Below are 20,103 nucleotides of genomic sequence, written 5' to 3'. Positions count from 1 at the left end.
TCAAAGTTTGAAGATGATGATTTGTAGATTTAATTCTTGTCACATTCTCATAGTAATCTTGCCCAGTTGCAAGACAGTTCAAATAATGTTGATGTCTGAGGAGATGTTTAACTGTAGCACCATCAGCTCCTTTAGCTTTCTTCACCTCTAAAACTTGCTTGTCTTCTTCGTATAACCATTTTAGAGGAATATAAGAATATAACTTTGGTCTTAAACCACAATATTCATACATAATATGACCATCTAATTCGTCTTTAAACTTGCCTGTGACTTTTTTATTTTTATCAGAGTATAATAAATGGTCTTTACTATATCCAGAGGTATCAAAATAGTGCAAGTCACATTCTATTTCCTTATAAAAGTCCTCTGTAACTATAGAATACATTAAAGAATCTGTATCTGTCATAAGAAATCTTTTGTTCTTAAATTTTGACATATAATTATAATGGAAATCATACATTATTACTTTACTAATATCCAAAATGGTCATTCCCAAATATATTGGTTTATTAAACTTTACAACTAATTTATTTAAATGTATAGCATGTAAATTGTTATCAAACTTTTTGCTACAGTCAAACCTTGGATTAGTGACATATTTTGTTAATAGTGACTCATCCTTGAGATATATATCACGAAACTTTCGTTGATTCATAATTGTTCGACCAAAGAGACTATTATTTAACAATTTGTAAAAGTCTTTTTCGAAATCAGTTTTAGCACATTTGCGTTTTTCAATATTAAAATTAATATAGGGCGCAAGCCATTTAGACTGTCTAAATTTTAAAATTCTATGGTATTTTGTAACAATCAAACCCAATTCCTCATATTTTTGTAATGCTTTATAATGTAAAATATATTTAGTTTTGTCATTTAAATTTGGTATTAATTTGCCATTCATTTTCTCAGGTGCTAATGGATAGTCATTATGTAAATCATGTAAGCTTTTATCATATTTTAAATCAACTTCTAAAATGTATCCAAACTCATCATTTTGATTGTATTTGTAGTCTATCTCATTAGTCCAACGGAATCCATCCACAGGCAGTGGCTCGCACATTGCTGTAGAGTATAGTGAGTTACAGTCTAAATATATTAAATAGACACTCTCTTGATTGGGATCATAGTGTTCACCCATATATCTATTATTTGCTTTAGCGTAACGTGTAGAAATCATACTGACTCCTCCTCTAATCGCACTTTCTATGAACAAATGCATGTCAATATCTTGAAATAATTGTAATTTTATACCAGTCATTCTAAGACAGGCCTCCCGTGTAAGTCCAGGAAGTGAATACATATGTACGGGGTCAAGTTTGTAATCTTTTAAGCACAGGTCTCTAAAAGTCTCAAAGACATCAGCCAGTAGCAATACATCTGTTTTAAGATATAAATCATGATATTCTTGTAAATTATTTATATTAAAATGTGTCCATACATTTTTAGCATGTTCATATTCATTGGGAGAGATATGTTCTTTAGTTAGAGTACTATAAAATGTCTCAATTGGGGGTAGAGACTCTGCAAACTTATCTGGTCCCGTCATATATTCATAGGGAAATACACCTTTACGTTGTAGTAGTGGATTTTGTATGAATCTAAATGTGTTTAAATTGGAAGCCAATTTATATAATGGAAGGGACAGAAAGTTGTATGAATCTAAAAATACTAAATCATCTACAGAGAATGATATATATTTTTCCATATCTTTAGCTATGCAATTTAATTTACGATTAAACTTCCCCAAGTGTTGCATTATTAAATGCCCATCGTAATTTTTCAAGTTATGGAAGAATACTGGTATTTTCTTTGTTACTTTATAGTTTAAATTACAATCATTGTGGGCAGCTCCACGGTATTGCCCAGAGGAATGGCAATGATCTCTCACCCTATCAAAATATAGGGGCTTTTCACAAATATGACAATGTGTTGAGTTTTTGAAAGATACCTCTTGCTCAGGAGTCATTACTAGGGGAATGTATATTGACATTTGACGTTTAATGAAGTCATAAGTCTCAAACAACCTTTTGAAAAACACATCCATAACGTTTGCACCACTATATAACTCTTCAGAAATAATCTTAGAATCTCTCACGACAACAAATGCAAATCCAGATGGAGTATGCTTGTTAGAGTTTATAAAGCATTCAAAATCTGCATAAATCACAAATGGGGCTTTAAGTTGATATTTATAGTTTTTAAATTGTAATGTATCTTGTTTAGACATTTCCACTCGTTGGGCATCAAAGTTTTTACAATACATTATGTGACGTTCTAATATATCATTAGTATAAAAATGTTGCAAACACAACTTACAAAAATGTTTCTTATGGTCATATTTTGTAGACCGCAGCATTAACTTATTAAAATCACGAATTAAACAGTAATGTGATTTACGACCTTCTTGTAATAATAATAAATCTATATGAGTATTACTGTTTAGTTTGGTTGTTCTTAATGGATATATAAATTTCTGGTCTTCAACTCCAAATACATTAACACTTATATTATTTTGTCTTTCAAATTTATCTATATCAGCTAATTTCACAGGATACTTTATGTTTGTCATATTCAACTGACCTATGTAGGGTGCATAATTGGAGACTCTATTAGCATTTTCATTAGAGTTCCTTGGATATAAAGCTGCTAAAATTGACCAAAGGAAACATTTATTATCAGCATTTTTTATATTTAAAACTGCTTTTGTCAATTTAATACTTTCTGGTGTAGGGATATATGACTTTGGAGTTAGGGGCTTATACTTGTAAACATGCAGCTGCCAATATTTAGTATGGTCATAAATCCATCCACTGCCTTGGGCTTGATATTTGTGCATGGATGCATCAATCTTTAAAAGTGCATTTTCAATTTGAGGCTTTAAATCTCTTTTCTCAATAGTTAAGGTGGTAAGGCTTCTAAAATCTGCAATACATTCTTTTTCATTAACTAATTGCCCATTTTGATCCATTGAATATTTTATAAATTTAATTCTCCTTACTAAAGTCCATTTTATCGGAAGAGGACAAGAATGAAGAGTATTTTTAAGTTCAGTTCTAATTGATTCACCAACAAATTCAATCATTGTATATGGACAACTATTGCAAGAATTGACATGTCTTTTAAAATGACCAACCACATTTTTCTTACAAAAATTACAATTCTTATGACTTTGTAATATATGCGATTTTAGAACCACATTATCATCACAGATTAAATCACATACCTTGCACAGTTTCACCTTCATTTGATGTACTAGCTTGTAGTGGCGGACCAAATTGCTCTTCTTGGACAGCGAGGCGGAGCAGTGTTGACAGGTCGGCATCACGCTCGAGAATGAAATATCACCCGGATGCCACTTCTATATATAGGCTCGTCCCCGGTGACGTCACCACCTGAGGATTCCCCAGTTTCGTGACCGCTTCACTTGGCCCTTGTGACAGTGCCCGTAAAACTATCTAAAAACGCTTATATCTCGAAAACGGCTTGAGATACGGCAAAATGGTTGAAATTCTGGCAAACGTAGTGGGTGTCAACTTTTGATTATAAACAATATTACAACATAAAAAAATCAAAAAGTAGGAAAAAAATTTAACATTATTTTATATGGGTACAAATAAAATTTACCATGAAAAATCGTCTAAGTCCGTAAAACTATCTAAAAACGCTTATATCTCGAAAACGGCTTGAGATACGGCAAAACGGTTGAAATTCTGGCAAACGTAGTGGGTGTCAACTTTTGATAATAAACAATATTACAACATAAAAAAATCAAAAAGTAAGAAAAAAATTTAACATTATTTTATATGGGTACAAATAAAATTTACCATGAAAAATCGTCTAAGTCTATAAAACTATCTAAAAACGCTTATATCTCGAAAACGGCTTGAGATACGGCAAAACGGTTGAAATTCTGGCAAACGTAGTGGGTGTCAACTTTTGATTATAAACAATATTACAACATAAAAAAATCAAAAAGTAAAAAAAAAATTTAACATTATTTTATATGGGTACAAATAAAATTTACCATGAAAAATCGTCTAAGTACGTAAAACTATCTAAAAACGCTTATATCTCGAAAACGGCTTGAGATACGGCAAAACGGTTGAAATTCTGGCAAACGTAGTGGGTGTCAACTTTTGATTATAAACAATATTACAACATAAAAAAATCAAAAAGTAAGAAAAAAATTTAACATTATTTTATATGGGTACAAATAAAATTTACCATGACAAATCGTCTAAGTCCATAAAACTATCTAAAAACGCTTATATCTCGAAAACGGCTTGAGATACGGCAAAACGGTTGAAATTCTGGCAAACGTAGTGGGTGTCAACTTTTGATTATAAACAATATTACAACATAAAAAAATCAAAAAGTAAGAAAAAAATTTAACATTATTTTATATGGGTACAAATAAAATTTACCATGAAAAATCGTCTAAGTCCATAAAACTATCTAAAAACGCTTATATCTCGAAAACGGCTTGAGATACGGCAAAACGGTTGAAATTCTGGCAAACGTAGTGGGTGTCAACTTTTGATAATAAACAATATTACAACATAAAAAAATCAAAAAGTAAGAAAAAAATTTAACATTATTTTATATGGGTACAAATAAAATTTACCATGAAAAATCGTCTAAGTACGTAAAACTATCTAAAAACGCTTATATCTCGAAAACGGCTTGAGATACGGCAAAACGGTTGAAATTCTGGCAAACGTAGTGGGTGTCAACTTTTGATAATAAACAATATTACAACATAAAAAAATCAAAAAGTAAGAAAAAAATTTAACATTATTTTATATGGGTACAAATAAAATTTACCATGAAAAATCGTCTAAGTCTATAAAACTATCTAAAAACGCTTATATCTCGAAAACGGCTTGAGATACGGCAAAACGGTTGCAATTCTGGCAAACGTAGTGGGTGTCAACTTTTGATTATAAACAATATTACAACATAAAAAAATCAAAAAGTAAGAAAAAAATTTAACATTATTTTATATGGGTAGCATGTATTGGGGAGAGCGCCATGAGCCGGGAGCACGCACGAGTTCGCGTACAAACCTCGATCGATTTTGAGAATATACATGTGAATGCATGTGGATTTGAAATAGTAATGAAGTTATACAATGGTATTGATCATTTATATAGGCTTGTATTGGTCGAGAGCTGGATTTTTAAAAAAGTGGTCAAAAAAAGCTCACCATGTTATTCTTATGGGGAAAACGTGCCTAAAGTGATGTCATATTGCTAGTTCGCCACTACTGACTAACTCAATGGTAGGCTTATATTTGGTTAAAATGTAATGGATATTTAGATTATTTAAAGTCAAAGGTGTTTCAGCCTTATTCCGGCGACCATAATTATTGGTTGTTTTCATTTTGTAGTAAATTATGCTCAATGATATTAATCTTATTGTTCTTCCCTTTTTCTGTGTCCTATACGGTAATGTACTTTTTAAACGATTCTTTGACTAACATAATGTGGCTACAAGTGGAATAAAATTGTAGAATACACTAAAAACCATATAAGATGTTGAAAAATGATCAAATATTTACAAGAAATGTTTATTATATGGAACTGTTAGGTACGTAGTCTATGAGTTGAGTCTTAAACTCGTCGGAAATTATGACTTTCATTCGTTTTCAAATAAGTTATTTGTTTTTGAATAACTACTTGACTTCTTTGCAATTGCTCGATTTCGAGCAACATGTACACTATACATTAAAACTTCACAGAGTGATTTATTTCACGATGCTAATCAATAACCATTTGACATATTTTCATGATTTTTGTGTTGCAAGAAACATCGTTACCCCCAGGACTGCCAATAACCGATACCGTATGTTTCAGTTCGAAAGACTATGACAACATACCTTAGTGTAGCAATAACACAAATAAGGTCCTCGATATCAATGCTTCTGTTTCATTCAATAAGATGTTTTATGACATTTCTTCAATTTGAGTCATGCCTATTTATATGTTATTACTATATACATTACAAATAAAACTGTGAGCAATACTCTTACAAAACTTGTACAACATTTTTTTGTCCGAACATAATCCCCCAGATGAACATATTTCCTAGCATCAAAAACATATTTTTTCAAGTGAATAAAACAAACGCCAATTAATTGCATTGCCCAGCTCTTTCATTAAATAAACAGAATTAAATTATTCAAACTGCGAAAGCATAACAGACGTAGCCCATTGAAATCGGCCTATGGGGACCTGAGAAATTAGTCCATACCTATAATATTCAGCAAATATGCACATTCTAAGCTCAAGTTTGATGTGCAGTATGCCTATATTTTTATTTGGTAAACCATAAAACCGTTTACATTTAATTTGATTGCATTTATATGCAATATTTATATTTTAATTTATATTTATATTTATATTAATATTTTTTTTATTATATTATATTTATATTTATATTAATATTTTTTTTATTGTATTATATTTATATTTATATTAATATTTATAGGCCTTTCTTACTTAAATTTACATTTTTTAAACGGGCAGTTCAGAAGACGGGGCACGGAAGCCACGTCATGTTGGTAACATTGACAATTCGAAGTAAGCGGCAGGCAGGTTGCCAGTATGGATACTAAAAAATCCCACACGCCCCTGCTCGCCCCTCCACGCAACTCTCCATCAATTCCAGAACATGAAAGGATCCATAATGTCATATGGGTTCAAGTTATGACCAAATGTTACAGGACCACTTTTGTTAGCTGTATTGTTCTACACCTTTTAATTTTCTAACTCTTCTCTAGAGTCATTTTTAAAAGAATTAATAAATATTTTCGTAATGAGTGACATTTCCTGCCTGTATGCTAAACGAAACGTGATACGTAGATCCATACAGGGTGGCTGAAAAGTAACTTGCACCCCCACTTAACTTTTCAACCATTTGAGATATTTGAAATCTGTTTGCGGCAACCTTCTTAGATATGAGGGGCTACAATAATTATGGTATATTTTCGAAATTTTGCCCTTAGGGGTAGCGGGGGTAGGGGGTAGCTCAAAATTTTCAAATGACAAGTATAGTCGAGTTGGGTATCATTTTACAGATCTTGACAAAACATGAACATTGACATGAAGAAAACCAAAATCGGCTGACTAATAACGAATTGGCGCCATAAAACGTTTCAAATCCAAATAACCATGAGGGTGGCAAAAAAATTAACTTGCACCCTCTTTAACTTTTTAACTATTTGAGATATTTGAAATCGGTTTGCGGCAACTTTTTTGGGAATGAAGGGTTACAATAATTATGGTCAGTTTTGAAATTTTTGCCCTTAGGGGTAGCGGGGGTAGGGGGTAGTTCAAAATTTCTTTAAATAACCATTGTCTAAATCATTTTTAGCTGCCATTTTGTTATTAAGGGTCCGATTTCTATTTTCTTTATGTTAATTGTTATGTTTCTTTAAGACCTACAAAATGATACCAAACTCGACTATAGCTGCTATTTGAAAATTTTGAACTACCCCCTACCCCCGCTACCCCTAAGGGAAAAAACTGTACGTTTGGAGTTATGAAATTTTGTATTTTAATTTACTTGGTTTTATTTTAACTTGGACTTATGAATCTTGGAGTTATGAACGCTTGGAGTTATGAAACTTGGTCTTATGATATTTTGGTTTAAATTTACTTGGACATAATTTTACTTGGAGTTATGAAATGTTGTATTTAAAAGTACTTGGAGTTATGAAAACTTGGAGTTATGAACCTCACCCCCCTAAAACCTAAACAAAAATGTTTTGATGACTCGTTTAGCCAAGAGAAATGTAGATTAAGTTACTTAAAAAAAATTAGTTAGCAATATTTGCGAAATAACATCGGTTTAGCCAACTTTTGTGATTCTTCCTTTTGGGGAATATGCAATCTTGCAAGATAAAATAACAAAAAAAATTAAGGAAACCCCGTTTTGATAATTTGTATTAGGTGAATGAAAGTGCATCAAGTGGACAAGTTTACTACATACGCAAAACTCACATCAACAATTCATTAAGAATGGTTGTAATATCACACTAAATGTATACGTTGTACGTGTTTAAATAACGTACTGGTTAAATTTAAGCAATATCATGAATACCTGAACAGAACCGGCATGGGTCCAAAACATAAACAAATGACGTTGCTGGCACGAAAAAAACATTATTGTAACATTGCTTGGATTTAATTGTCAAAATCATATTATGTTAATGCTATATTCCGGTTATGTACAAGTGTTCGTCGGTAATATTAAAAAGTTGATCGTGACTTGTCTGTTAAGTATTTAATCTATACTAGCAGCCTGCGTCACTTCGTGACTTCAAAACCCGTCATATATTATATATATAGTTGATAAGGTTGAAAACGATTATTTCTCATCATATCTCTCTTATTTTCATTGCGTGCAGTTCTCTACGAGGTATCGTAGAAAAGTTACAAATATTAATGAAACATAATATGAAAACACAACGTAAGTCATTTTCTTCTTTACATTTTAAACAAATAACATTGCAATATTTTACTTGAATTCCCTAAAAAATCTATAAACATACCATGAAAGTATAAAATCCTATCACAGCACAACATCTAACGTAGGAAAATTGTTTCTTAACATTTTATACAAATAAAATTGCAACATTTTACTAAAATTCACTGAAACATCACCAACTACTAACAGATAACCCCATTTTCGTATGGATGTAAACAGCTTTGTATTTTGGCCATCTGTTTTAATATAAAAAATGTAAACTTGAAAACGTTCAGGTGATTGACAACAGAATTCAGCACAAACTATGAAATTTTAAAAGCCTATAGGACGAAGGGCTTTCATGGGATCCAAACCCGCAAAAGGCACATCTAGAGGATAAGAGCTTTAAATTGGTAAAAATATGCCAATAAAAATAAATATTTATTTGGGTTCGATTTGCTTCACACAAAAATGTAATAATTTATTTTAATAATATCCCTATATATAATTCCGAAAGACAAAATTTTTACCAGAAAATTTTTGACGACTGGTAAGTCGCAGAAAATTGGGAGAGGAGGTTTTAAATTAAATTTCTTGACCCCAGGGACTCGGGAAAAATAGCAGAATCCCCATAAAGTTACCATAAAACGAGATATAACATAAAATGTCCTCCATAAGAAAAGCATTAGAAGCCCTTTACTGCTGATATTATTTACTTCAATACAGCTGATAGTGATTTATCATCAAGCCAGTACGCAATGTTAACATTTGGATTACTTATTTACCAGTCAATTCTGCAATGTACTATATAAAACTATGGATAACGTTACCCTATAATAATAAAGACTTTTTAGTTACGTTATAGAATGTGGAAATACATTATTTTACTGTGAAACTTTTCAAATTGGTGTATTTTTAACGTTTAACATTAAATAACCACATTGACTAAACAATTAACGAATCAAGATTCATGGAAAGCTTCTGCTTTGATTTTATTTCAAAACATACGTTCTATATTTATTCTACACTTTCTTTATTTTAGATTTGAGATTTATTGTAGTGTTTAATCAATATTTTGTATGAAGTGGAATAACCTCAATGACTACTCTTTTGATTTCGAATTTGAATTGAAATTGAAATTGAAATTCAAAAGAAAATAACCTGGGAATAAAGATGGAATAGGTTCGTACATGAAATATATATTTGTTAATTAAGTACGTACTATGACAAGTTCCAATGGGAGGAAAAACAATATTGTTTGTAGATTTTAAACAGGTACTGTCCGTCGCTCGCAAAAGAGTTAAGAATCAGCCGATGATTAGGCCTAATTTGATAGAATATGTAACGTCAATCGCCCCTTTAAGCGGAATACCACCACATAAACTTACACTAATTGTAGTTTTTTTTTTATATTAATCAGAAAAAATCTAGGGTTAAGTTTGGTCAAGTTAAGTTAAGTTGATTTAAGTTTGGTTAAGTTTGGGTATGCCTTTACTTTAAACTAATGTTGTTAACCTTAACAAAAGGAGTTTAAACATAGAAGTAATAAATAGGTTGGGATGATAATTTAGCGGGTTTGCCCAAGAACTAAGCTTACCTCAACACACCTTTATTTGCCTTTTCATATTTGACGAAGACAATTTCCAAAATTCCAATCAGGGAAGTCTTTTTATCCTCAATAACCACAAGACCAAAGCTACCCTAATAAACTAGTATTTATTCACAAACAATTATATGTTTGCTGCCTTTAGAAGAGTTACCTATGTAGTGATTCGAATGATTTATTGAAAATAACACCAACAAAGAAAAACAACAAACTGTTTTTACACAAAAGATATGGCATACAGGGATATCAATTCTGACACATAGATAATCTATTTCTTAGTTTGTTTGAATATTAGAATAATTAGTTTTATATTATTGAGCTTTTTAGGGACTTATGTCCCTACAAGCCACTAGTGTTAACACAAAATTATATATAACCTTTTACTATTAATAAAACAACATAACATAAAATGTTCTCCATAAGAATAGCATTAGAAGCCATTTTCGGCTGATTTTTGTTTACTTCAATACAGCGGGTCGTGATTTATCATTAAGCCATACCGCAATATTAACATTTAGATTACTTATTTGCCAGTAAATTCTACAAGATACCGTTTACTATATAAAACTAGAGACAACTTTACCTATAATTGAGACTCTTTCGTTATGTCTTAGAATGTTTAATCAATTTTACTGTGCAATTTGCAAATCTGTGTATTTTCATGTAAATTAGCCAAGCGCATGATAAGTAGTAGAATAATGTGAGATGGCTAAAATCAAAGGAATTGGACTTAGAATGGCTGAAAAAATTAATTTTCACCATTTTAACAGAAGATTTTATAAAAAGTAAAATAATTTGTATATTAGGCCTATTCTTAATTGAAACACTTCAGCATTGGTTTTATTTTAAAACATATGTTCACGAAGTTTACAAGTTATTTTACTTTGATTACATTTCTTCACATTTGAAGGTCATTGTTGTGTTGAAGGGATGTTTAACATGAAATAGCCCCATTGACTGAATAATCAACGATGCAAGATTAGATATACAACTTCTGTTTGGTTTTTATTTAAAAACATATGTAGATTTATTCAAAACTTTTGTTGTGAATTCCTTAACATTTAATTTGACACGTAATTGTAGTGTTTAATCTATATTTTGTATGACGTGGAATAAACCTCAACAGCTACTCTAGAGAATAACCTGGGAATAAATATGAATAGGTTCATACAGGCAATACATATTTTTCTTTAATTAATTACTATGGCAAATTCCAATGGGCGGAAAAATAACATTGTTTGGAGGAGATTTCAACCAGGTACCTATTGCCTGTTGCTCCAAGGAAAAAATTTCCAAGTAACATAGCCTAGCATGCATAATATAGATAGTAAAGGGAGCATCCATAACAGTAAAACCTAGAGGTAGTTTCCGTTTCTTTACGTTTCACTAACCAAAAATATTTACCTATATCAATGCTGATGAAACGTTTTTTCGTGATTGGTTTCGTTAAAATGATAATTTAACCCTAACCAGTGGCATAAGAGTTAGTAATCAGTCCATGAATAGCTTTTTGAATTTTAGGCTAAATAAATATAAAAACGTTAAGATGTTTTTAAACAAAAAATACATCCATTGAATGAAAAATGTTATACCATTAAGTACTTCAAAAATGAGGACGGATTAGCAAAGAAATACTTTAATATGTTCTAAACTATGAACCCACTGAACTAAACTAAACAACAGGCCTATTTTGATGGAGTGTGTAAAATCAATCACATTTATTTTTATGAAGAATACCACCACATAAGCTTACTCAAAGAGTAGTTTCTATTTTATGTCGATCAGAAACGAAACTAGTGTTTAGTTTGGTCAGCCTTTACACTAATTTAGTTGCGCCCTTACAAAAGGAGTAGAGCTATCTATATATTAATTTGAAACTGTTTTTCTTTGTGACAGCTATTTTGAGAGAACGGCTGGGCATAGAAACTCGGTAGAGGTGTCTAAAGAAAGGTCCTGATCTGTAGATGAGCCATCAAAAGAGAAACATGGAGAATTCCCTCGGCACTCTGCCCCAGTGGCTTTTAAATTCCCGTCCCATGTTATTCTTATGGAGGAAAACGAGGTTTTTGTCACAGCTAATTTGAGAGAACGGCTGGGCGTAGAAACTTGGTAGGGGTGTCTAAAGAAAGGTATTGGTCTGTAGGTGAGCCCTCAAAAGAGAAACGATGTAAATTTCCTTGGGACTCTGCCCCAGAGGCCTTTAAAGTTCATTCTGCAATTTTGTTTACATTTCGACCATATGGATAATTTTACACCACTTTTAATGAACCAGCTGTTAATATTAAAATTGTATTCAAAGGTCTACTGAAACTGTCAAAATTAAATGTTTACATTATTATTTATGATTTTAAATGGATTCTCCACTGCATGGCAAGTTTTTTATAGTTTCAACAAAATGATGAATTTATGATACGTTTGAAATAAGTGTGACTTATCAATTTCAAAGGAACATATAACTACTCCTTATCGGGTTAGCTTATACATATTGTAAGGTTGGCACTTGCCTTTTTTTCCTACTTTCAATCACCATTTATTTTTAAACTCAAGAAAGAACACCTGAGATTCATTTATTGGTATAACAGTTTTTGATAATCGGGTTGAAAATTGTGTCATAGATGAGTATGTTGAGGATGAGAGCTGTGTTCAAGTTTTGGAATAGACTAACTACCGAGTCTATGGTTTTGGTAAAATAGGTGAACTAATGTCAATTCAGGTATTTAAAAAAATGTTTACACAGTTTTTACTTTGATGTACACATGTAGGTTGAACAACGCATCTAAACCTCACTACATACAAAACATTCGGAAACACAACAGTGTCATCACATCTCATCGCATTAGCATAATTTGTTACCAATGCTGGACTAGGTTATGGATTTGGTTCCACAAATGTTCAAGATTTGTGTATGGTTCATTCCAATCCACGAAATACATGCACAGCATTATGTGATCTATATGGCCAAGGCAAAACTACCCCATAAGTTAATGAATTATCAAGTAAGAACAGGATGATTAAATACATGGGTCGATGTGGCAAGAGAAGTATTTAAAATTGCTGAGATCGAAGTAAGAATGTTACTGCTTTCTGGAGAATCAGATATTTTTATAAAAAAAAAAAGAGATGAAGGTATACTTATAAATCCGGATACAATCTGAATGATTTTCCTAAAGCAGATGGAATTAGTGGTTAGTAATAAATATTGACTCTTTCCGTAACATGATAGACTAATTATGAACTCATTCTCCCATATAGTGAAAGTGGCTTTGGTATGAAACAAACTCATGAACAAACAATTATAAGACTCCTAAAAAACCTTTTGGGCAACCTAAAGCCGATAAAAAGAAGGGTAAGAAATATTGTGTTAAACGAATTCATCATTCACGTTTTTTTGGGAACACAATCGTCATACTTATTATTGCTTATCCTCCCGTCATATAACTAAGATTTTAATGACTTCCCTCTATCCAACGCAGTTAGCTGAATTTACATAAAACCTCAAGATTAACCGTCGATTTCGGCGGGGTTCCACTAGTATAATATTAAAAACGATAAATGGGCCAGAATACTAATACATTTACTACATGTATAAAGTAATTACTAAGTACAGTAGGACTAAGTATTATTGTAGAACTGTATCAATTCTTACACATGGATATTTTTATTCTGAGTTTGTTTAAATATTACAATAATTTGTTTAACATTAGAGCTTTTAAGGGAATTGTGTAACTACAAGCCACTAGTAGATATTTTATTCCGTGAGCGAATCGGTTCCCAAGAAATATCTCGAGCTAGGAAAAAGATAGCATGGCTGTTGACGATTCATTTTGAAGCTTACTGTCCAAGGGCGGTTGGAAAAACATCAGAATTGTCACAAATTACCCCTTATCTGCCCCACAGGCCGTCAAAGATCCAGCCATTTTCTAATGGGAGTACTGCTACACTATTTCTATATGTTATATTTAATATACCAGCTGATGTGCCATTGCGTGTTCGTTTGTTGATTGGTTTTAGTGTTATGGTTTTATTTTTAGGTTAAAATAGTAATGTAGTGTTGAAATGTGTTAGGGGAAGACCACGACTACAAAGGAGAGTACTGTATTAGGAATGTTGCACAGCAAAGATATGGTTAAGGCCAAATAACAAATGAGGCAGCAATTGCTGCTATGGATCCCTAGTTTAATATTATTGCTCATGTTATAATTTATTTAAATCAGATGCTTATCAGTTCAGAAATCGCGTTTTAATATAAACTAGTGGCTTGTAGGGACATAAGTCCCTAAAAAGCACAAACGTAAAACAAATTATTGTAACATTTAAACAAACTCAGAATCAAATTATTCATGCGTAAGGATGGTTATCCCAGTACAACATATCTTTTGTGTGAAAAATAGTTTGTTGTTTGTCTTAGTTTGCTTTTGTTGATGTTATTTTCAATAAATAATTAGAATTACTTCAGAGGTGTAACTCTGCTAAAGACAGAAAACATGTTTGTGAATAAATATTTGCTTATTAAGGTAGCTTTGGTCTTTTGGTTAATGATGATAAAAAGGCTTCCCTGATTGAAATATTGGCAATTGTCTTCGTCAAATATGAAAGGCAAATAAAGGTGTTGAGATAAGCTTAATTCTTGGTCAAAACAGCAAAATTAGCACCCGACCCAGTTTTTATTTCTAAGTTTATGCTCCTTTTGTAAAAGTTTAACAAAATTAGTGTAAAGTAAAGGCACCCCATTGACCAAACCTAACGCTAAATTGGTTTCTGATGAACATAAAAAACTAACATTAACCTAGTGTAAGATTGTGTGGTGGTATTCCTCATAAAGGAGCGATTGACTTAACATATTCTATCAAAATAGGGCCTAATCAACATCAACGCTGATTCCTAACTATTTTGCGACTGGTTAGGGTTCCATTACCCAGTTATCGAAACCAATCACGAAATTACTTTTTTCATTAGCATCTTCGACATGTATGATTTTGGTTAAAGCATGTTTTAGCGCAGGTTTTAAGCTTGATTTTAAGAAACGGAATCGACCTCTAGGTTTTGGCGTTATATATGGACGCTCCCTTTACTACCGCGCATGCTAGGCTATTATTTGAACCTTTTTTGCTTGGAGCAACCTGGTTAAAATCTCATCTAAGGGCCGTTTGCTGAGCTCCGGATCTATCTATAACATATTGTTTTCCGCCCATTGGAACTTTTTGAATGAACTTACTTTTAGGAACAACTTAATGAACAAATATATTGCCTAAACGAACCTATTTCATCTTTATTTCCAGGTTGTTTTCTAAGAGTGACCGTTGAGGTTATTCCATTTCATACAAAATATTGATTAAACACTACAATACATCTCAAATTAAAAATGTTAGTTAATATAAAAAAAATGTAGAATACATCTTTAACATGTTTTGAAATAAAAACAAAGCAGAAGTTTTCCGTTTAATCTTGAATAGTTTATTACTTCCTTCATTCCTTCAACACAACAATATCCTTCAAATTAGAAGAAAAACCCTCCCCTGGTTTTATATAGTACAGTACATTGCAGAATTGACTGGCAAATGAGTAATCCAAAAATGTAATATTGCTTACTGGCTTGATGATAAATCAGCAGCTGTATTGAAGTAAACATAAAACCAGCAGTAAATGGCTTCTAATTCTATCTACTATTTTTCCCGCCGTCACGGGATAGAGACCTTTAATTTGAGCCCCTTTCCGTCGTTCTACGACTTCCCAGTCGCCCGCAATTTTGACGCAAAGAATCGGCTTACGTAATTAATATAGATACCCCCACTGATACCTGTAGACGTAGACTAAGCAAATTTCCATTTGTCCAATTGGACTTTTTTCGCCGTGACCTTTATTCCCACAATAATTGTACGAATGCAAAGTTATTTATTTTTTAAGTTCTATGGTTCTAATGGCCACGATGAAAACTGCATATTTTCATGTTTTAAGGGTAATATATTTGAAAAATTCCAAATTTCAATAAATCGAACCAAAATTACTCGAGTTCTCATGTTCACGCAATATACAGTATATTTTATATATGTTTTGGTTCTAAAATAAGGTTAACAGAGGTGCACCATGACTAGCTTAGCCAAAATTTACCTTATTTACAACTTAAATTAAGATATTGAAGTCATTTATTATTTGTTTTTATTTTCTACCTGGTGCCATTTGCTAGGAATTGTTAAGCGGCAAATAAAAGTTGCCTTGTAAATTTGTCATAAAATCAGTTATTCTTTTGTAATTACCTAAGTTAATGCATCCAAATAAAATGGCCGTAATTTTTTATTTAAAATTGGACCGAGGTCCTTGTTTTTTTCTTGTGTCTACACTAGTGGCCTTTTTGTAATGAAGTAAAGTCATGTGTTTTTAAGGGAAAGCGTTCCAAGCTCGTTAAATGTAGTGTTACCGGTAACTTTTTTACTTGTTTTATTAGTTAAGTGTGCCGTGGTTTACTTTTCTAACACAAACCTATTATTTTTTTAAGTGTTATATTTCCATGATAGTTGTGACTTAACCAATATAATATTCAATTTCTCTTTCTTGATTTTAGATAGCAACATAAAACTAAATATATAAACTCAAACGTAGAATACCTCTAAATTCAAAGTAGAAAGAAGTTTTTTTTTAATGGCATATTAGGTATAAATCATATAAATATACATGCAAAGATATACAATATACATACACTTTAATAAACGAAAGCTAAAATATAAGCTCTAGAATTCCTATCCGTTGATGACTTCATGAAATGGCTATATAAAGTAACTTAGGTGTATGTTAAGAGACTATAGTCATTAGAAATACAATGCAGCAAATATATTAATATAATAATAATGTAATAATAATGTAATAATACAAAAATTGGCTACTGTCTACGACGTACACTTGTCACAAATTCGTTACTAGAAGTTTTATCTTTGAAAAAATATCACTATTCTATTTTTTGTGATATTGCAACAAATACAGCTATTTGCGTTGTGGGTCTAAACCTAATCCAATCTTTTATTCCAAAGGGAGTAACAATCAGTTGTTTTTAACACAGCTGTAAACTTCGGTTGTAAGCAATCGTATGTATCGAAAATATGTATCGCTAGTTTTTATCGGTTTTATCTTACTAGTTAACCGCCCGTGCTCCGACACGGGAATATTGTCAGCAATAAAAGACATAATAATTAACAAATACCGTTTATCTTTGTGTTTTATTTAGCAACTGCTTGATTTTTTACATGGCATAGACCTGCTAGTTGGTCTGTATAAACTATTTATGTTAATCTAACCGATATATTAGTTTAAACCAAATGAATGTTTTATTTTAATTCCAGTTTCGTTTGACAAATAAATAGAGTACGAACTGCGCAATGCTGATAACCTAATAAGCTACTTATGCTATGGAGATAATTTGTTCATGTATATTCCCACATTCGATGTTTTTTTTTGTTCGTTACATTCGTTGTGTGGAATAAAAATAATCTCTTAAATCACGCATCAGCAGTCGGTCGCATTTCCCGGATCTTAGACCCATTCTGTGAGTAACAGCTGTGTTTACGTCGTATACATAAAGTTGGTTCATAGCATACTTTGGTTCAATTTTAAAGGGTACTAGCTATAACCCGCGGGCTTTGCCCCGTTTAACTTCTTAATTTTCAAGATGATCTCGTTCGCATGGCTCAATCACGTCCTGGTTGAAGTTCGTTCGCTACGCTCACTCACCTTTAGGTTAGAGCTCGTTCGCTACGCTCACTCACCTTTAGGTTGGAGCTCGTTCGCTGCGCTCACTTGCCTTCAGGTTAGCTCGTTCGCTACGCTAACTCGCCTCCAGGTTGAAGTTCGTTCGCTATGCTCACTCACCTTTTGGTTGCGAATTCGCTGTTGTCATAAATATGTAAAAGAAATAATAGTGCTGCACCCTGTTGGTAATCCTTGTAACTTTAAGGCTAAACATCCCTGAAAAAGTTGTGTTTCTGGCCCGATAGATAGCAGCACCTCTGCGGCAAATTTGTACCACTTATAATTTCCGTATTTATTATCAGATTTTTGTTTTGTAAACTGTTTTGTAAATGATATGAATAAGACATTCACGCTATTTTGCTAATGTTTTTTAAAAATTATTTACAAAAAAGTTTTATAACTAATTTTTATTGCTGTAACTATTTTTTTAAATCGCAGGTAGTCATGTTGTAAAGAGAAATCTTAAAAGAATTTTGCCGTTTTCAGATATTAATTCGGCCAAATGGTCGAATCGGAATAGTTTTTTAAAGAAATTATCATTACAATTTCTCTCGCGCTCCGGTCCCCCCCCCCCCCGCGTAGCGCAGCTCCAGTGCCAGCCGCTCTGCCCCTCTGCCCGGCCCTACAACGCGACTGTAGCTTCGTCATCTCACACACACCTCGCATTCATACTCTGACCGGACACACTTACTAGACTGGACTACTGATTTCGACAGATACTAGTTTATGATTTAAAAACAAGTATTTTCTGTAAGTCGGAAAGAGACATCTATTTAAATAAAATTACAGTTTTATCTGTACATTGCTTAGAATCATGGAGTTTTTGGTTATTTTTACGTTTCATAGCCTAAGAAATCCAAAACGAGTCTTATCTCAATTTCTGTCTGTCTGTTTGTCTGTCCGTTTGCCTGTCTTTAGGGTGTCCACCGACCGGGAAAACCGGGAATTATGCGTAAATTTCGTATTTTACCGGGAATTTACAATTTGCCACTTACTATTGCGCATGAAGATGGTTTCCGTGACCGCGGAAGAAGACGATGACGTTTCCGTGAACACGGGAGACGACGATGACGTTTTCGTGACCGCGGAAGAGGATTATAATGTTTCCTTTACCTCTGAAAAATATCAGAATTTTGTCACACGACCACGAAAGACAGTGGTGATGTTTGTGTTACATTGACATATCACTATTTTTAAGAAGTTATTAATAAATTGCAGGTTTAAGGGTTAGTTTTAATTTTCGGATTATTTAATCAGTAATATATAAAATTTGAATACTTGTGTCAGGCAATTAATTTTACAGTAATCATAAATGTTATTTCTTTAACTGAGAATGCTCATTCCGATGACTAAAATAGCGAGCTGTGTTAGCTAAATAGCAAACTTACTAGCTGTTTGCCCGTTCTACGTAGGGCCTACGAGAATCTTGTAGTAAGTTGAAACCTTATATTCAGAACAGGAGTTGGTTTGCTTATTTAGCGTGCATTTTTCCAGATACGCTAGCAAAACTATTACTATATAGGAATACCAGCCTGCAGCAGGTTTGAACAGGTTTCAAACCTTCGCAAATACAATATCTGACAGTTTCAAAGCCAAAACGAATGCTTCGCAATTAAATGTCACCCGATCGTGTTAGTCCATAATGATACAAGGAATTGCTTTATAGATCTATGAGGCATAGCCCTAAAGGTAGGCCTACAATTTAAAGTTACTTTTCAAACAGGTTAAAAGTAGTTAAAATACTACCTCAACCCTCAACCTCACTATTGCGCACTTTATTCGGGTTGAAATGTTCAAAGGTACTCTTGTCTTTTCCACGCAACACTGAGAAATAAGGACAATAATTCGTTACCAACAGACATACAAACAAAAATACATAATTGAATTAGGGGATTTGCTACTCTTTGACCAAAGCAAATTACAACAAATTAATTATTTTAAATTTGTTGATAGTGTCATCAAATGTTATCATAATCGTTTTTAGGCCTAATCAAACTCTAAAATTTGTCTAAATCCGTTGGCAAATATATAAATAAGTAATTAAATGCACAGTCCACAAAACATTTATACGTTAACAACGCCAAGCTTTAAAAATTCATGATGGTTTACTAAAAAAAATCTTTCACTAATGGTTTTTCATTTTCATAGCATAAACTAACATTATGGAGTCCAGACAGAAAACGCAAACATTATACAGTAAGACATTAATTTAATTTAATAAGAAATAAGGTGCAGCATTAACGATAACTATAGTTGTAAATAGTGATGTGTTTGTACGTAAAAATGTTTCT

General features: G+C 32.3%; 1 protein-coding gene across 1 annotated transcript in view; it reads right to left on the bottom strand.

Moving 5' to 3' along the window:
• Positions 1 to 20,103, bottom strand: part of LOC128996328 (uncharacterized) — a 186,799-nt gene that overhangs the window by 40,899 nt on the left and 125,797 nt on the right. The gene's annotated exons all lie outside the window — the stretch shown is intronic.

This window comes from Macrosteles quadrilineatus, unplaced genomic scaffold (genome assembly GCF_028750875.1).
Source record: "Macrosteles quadrilineatus isolate MER2022 unplaced genomic scaffold, UCM_ALF_1.0 Scaffold_1__1_contigs__length_201487025, whole genome shotgun sequence".
NCBI lineage: Eukaryota > Metazoa > Arthropoda > Insecta > Hemiptera > Cicadellidae > Macrosteles > Macrosteles quadrilineatus.
Note: the sequence above shows the minus strand (reverse complement) of the source record. Positions and strands in the feature narration are given on the sequence as shown.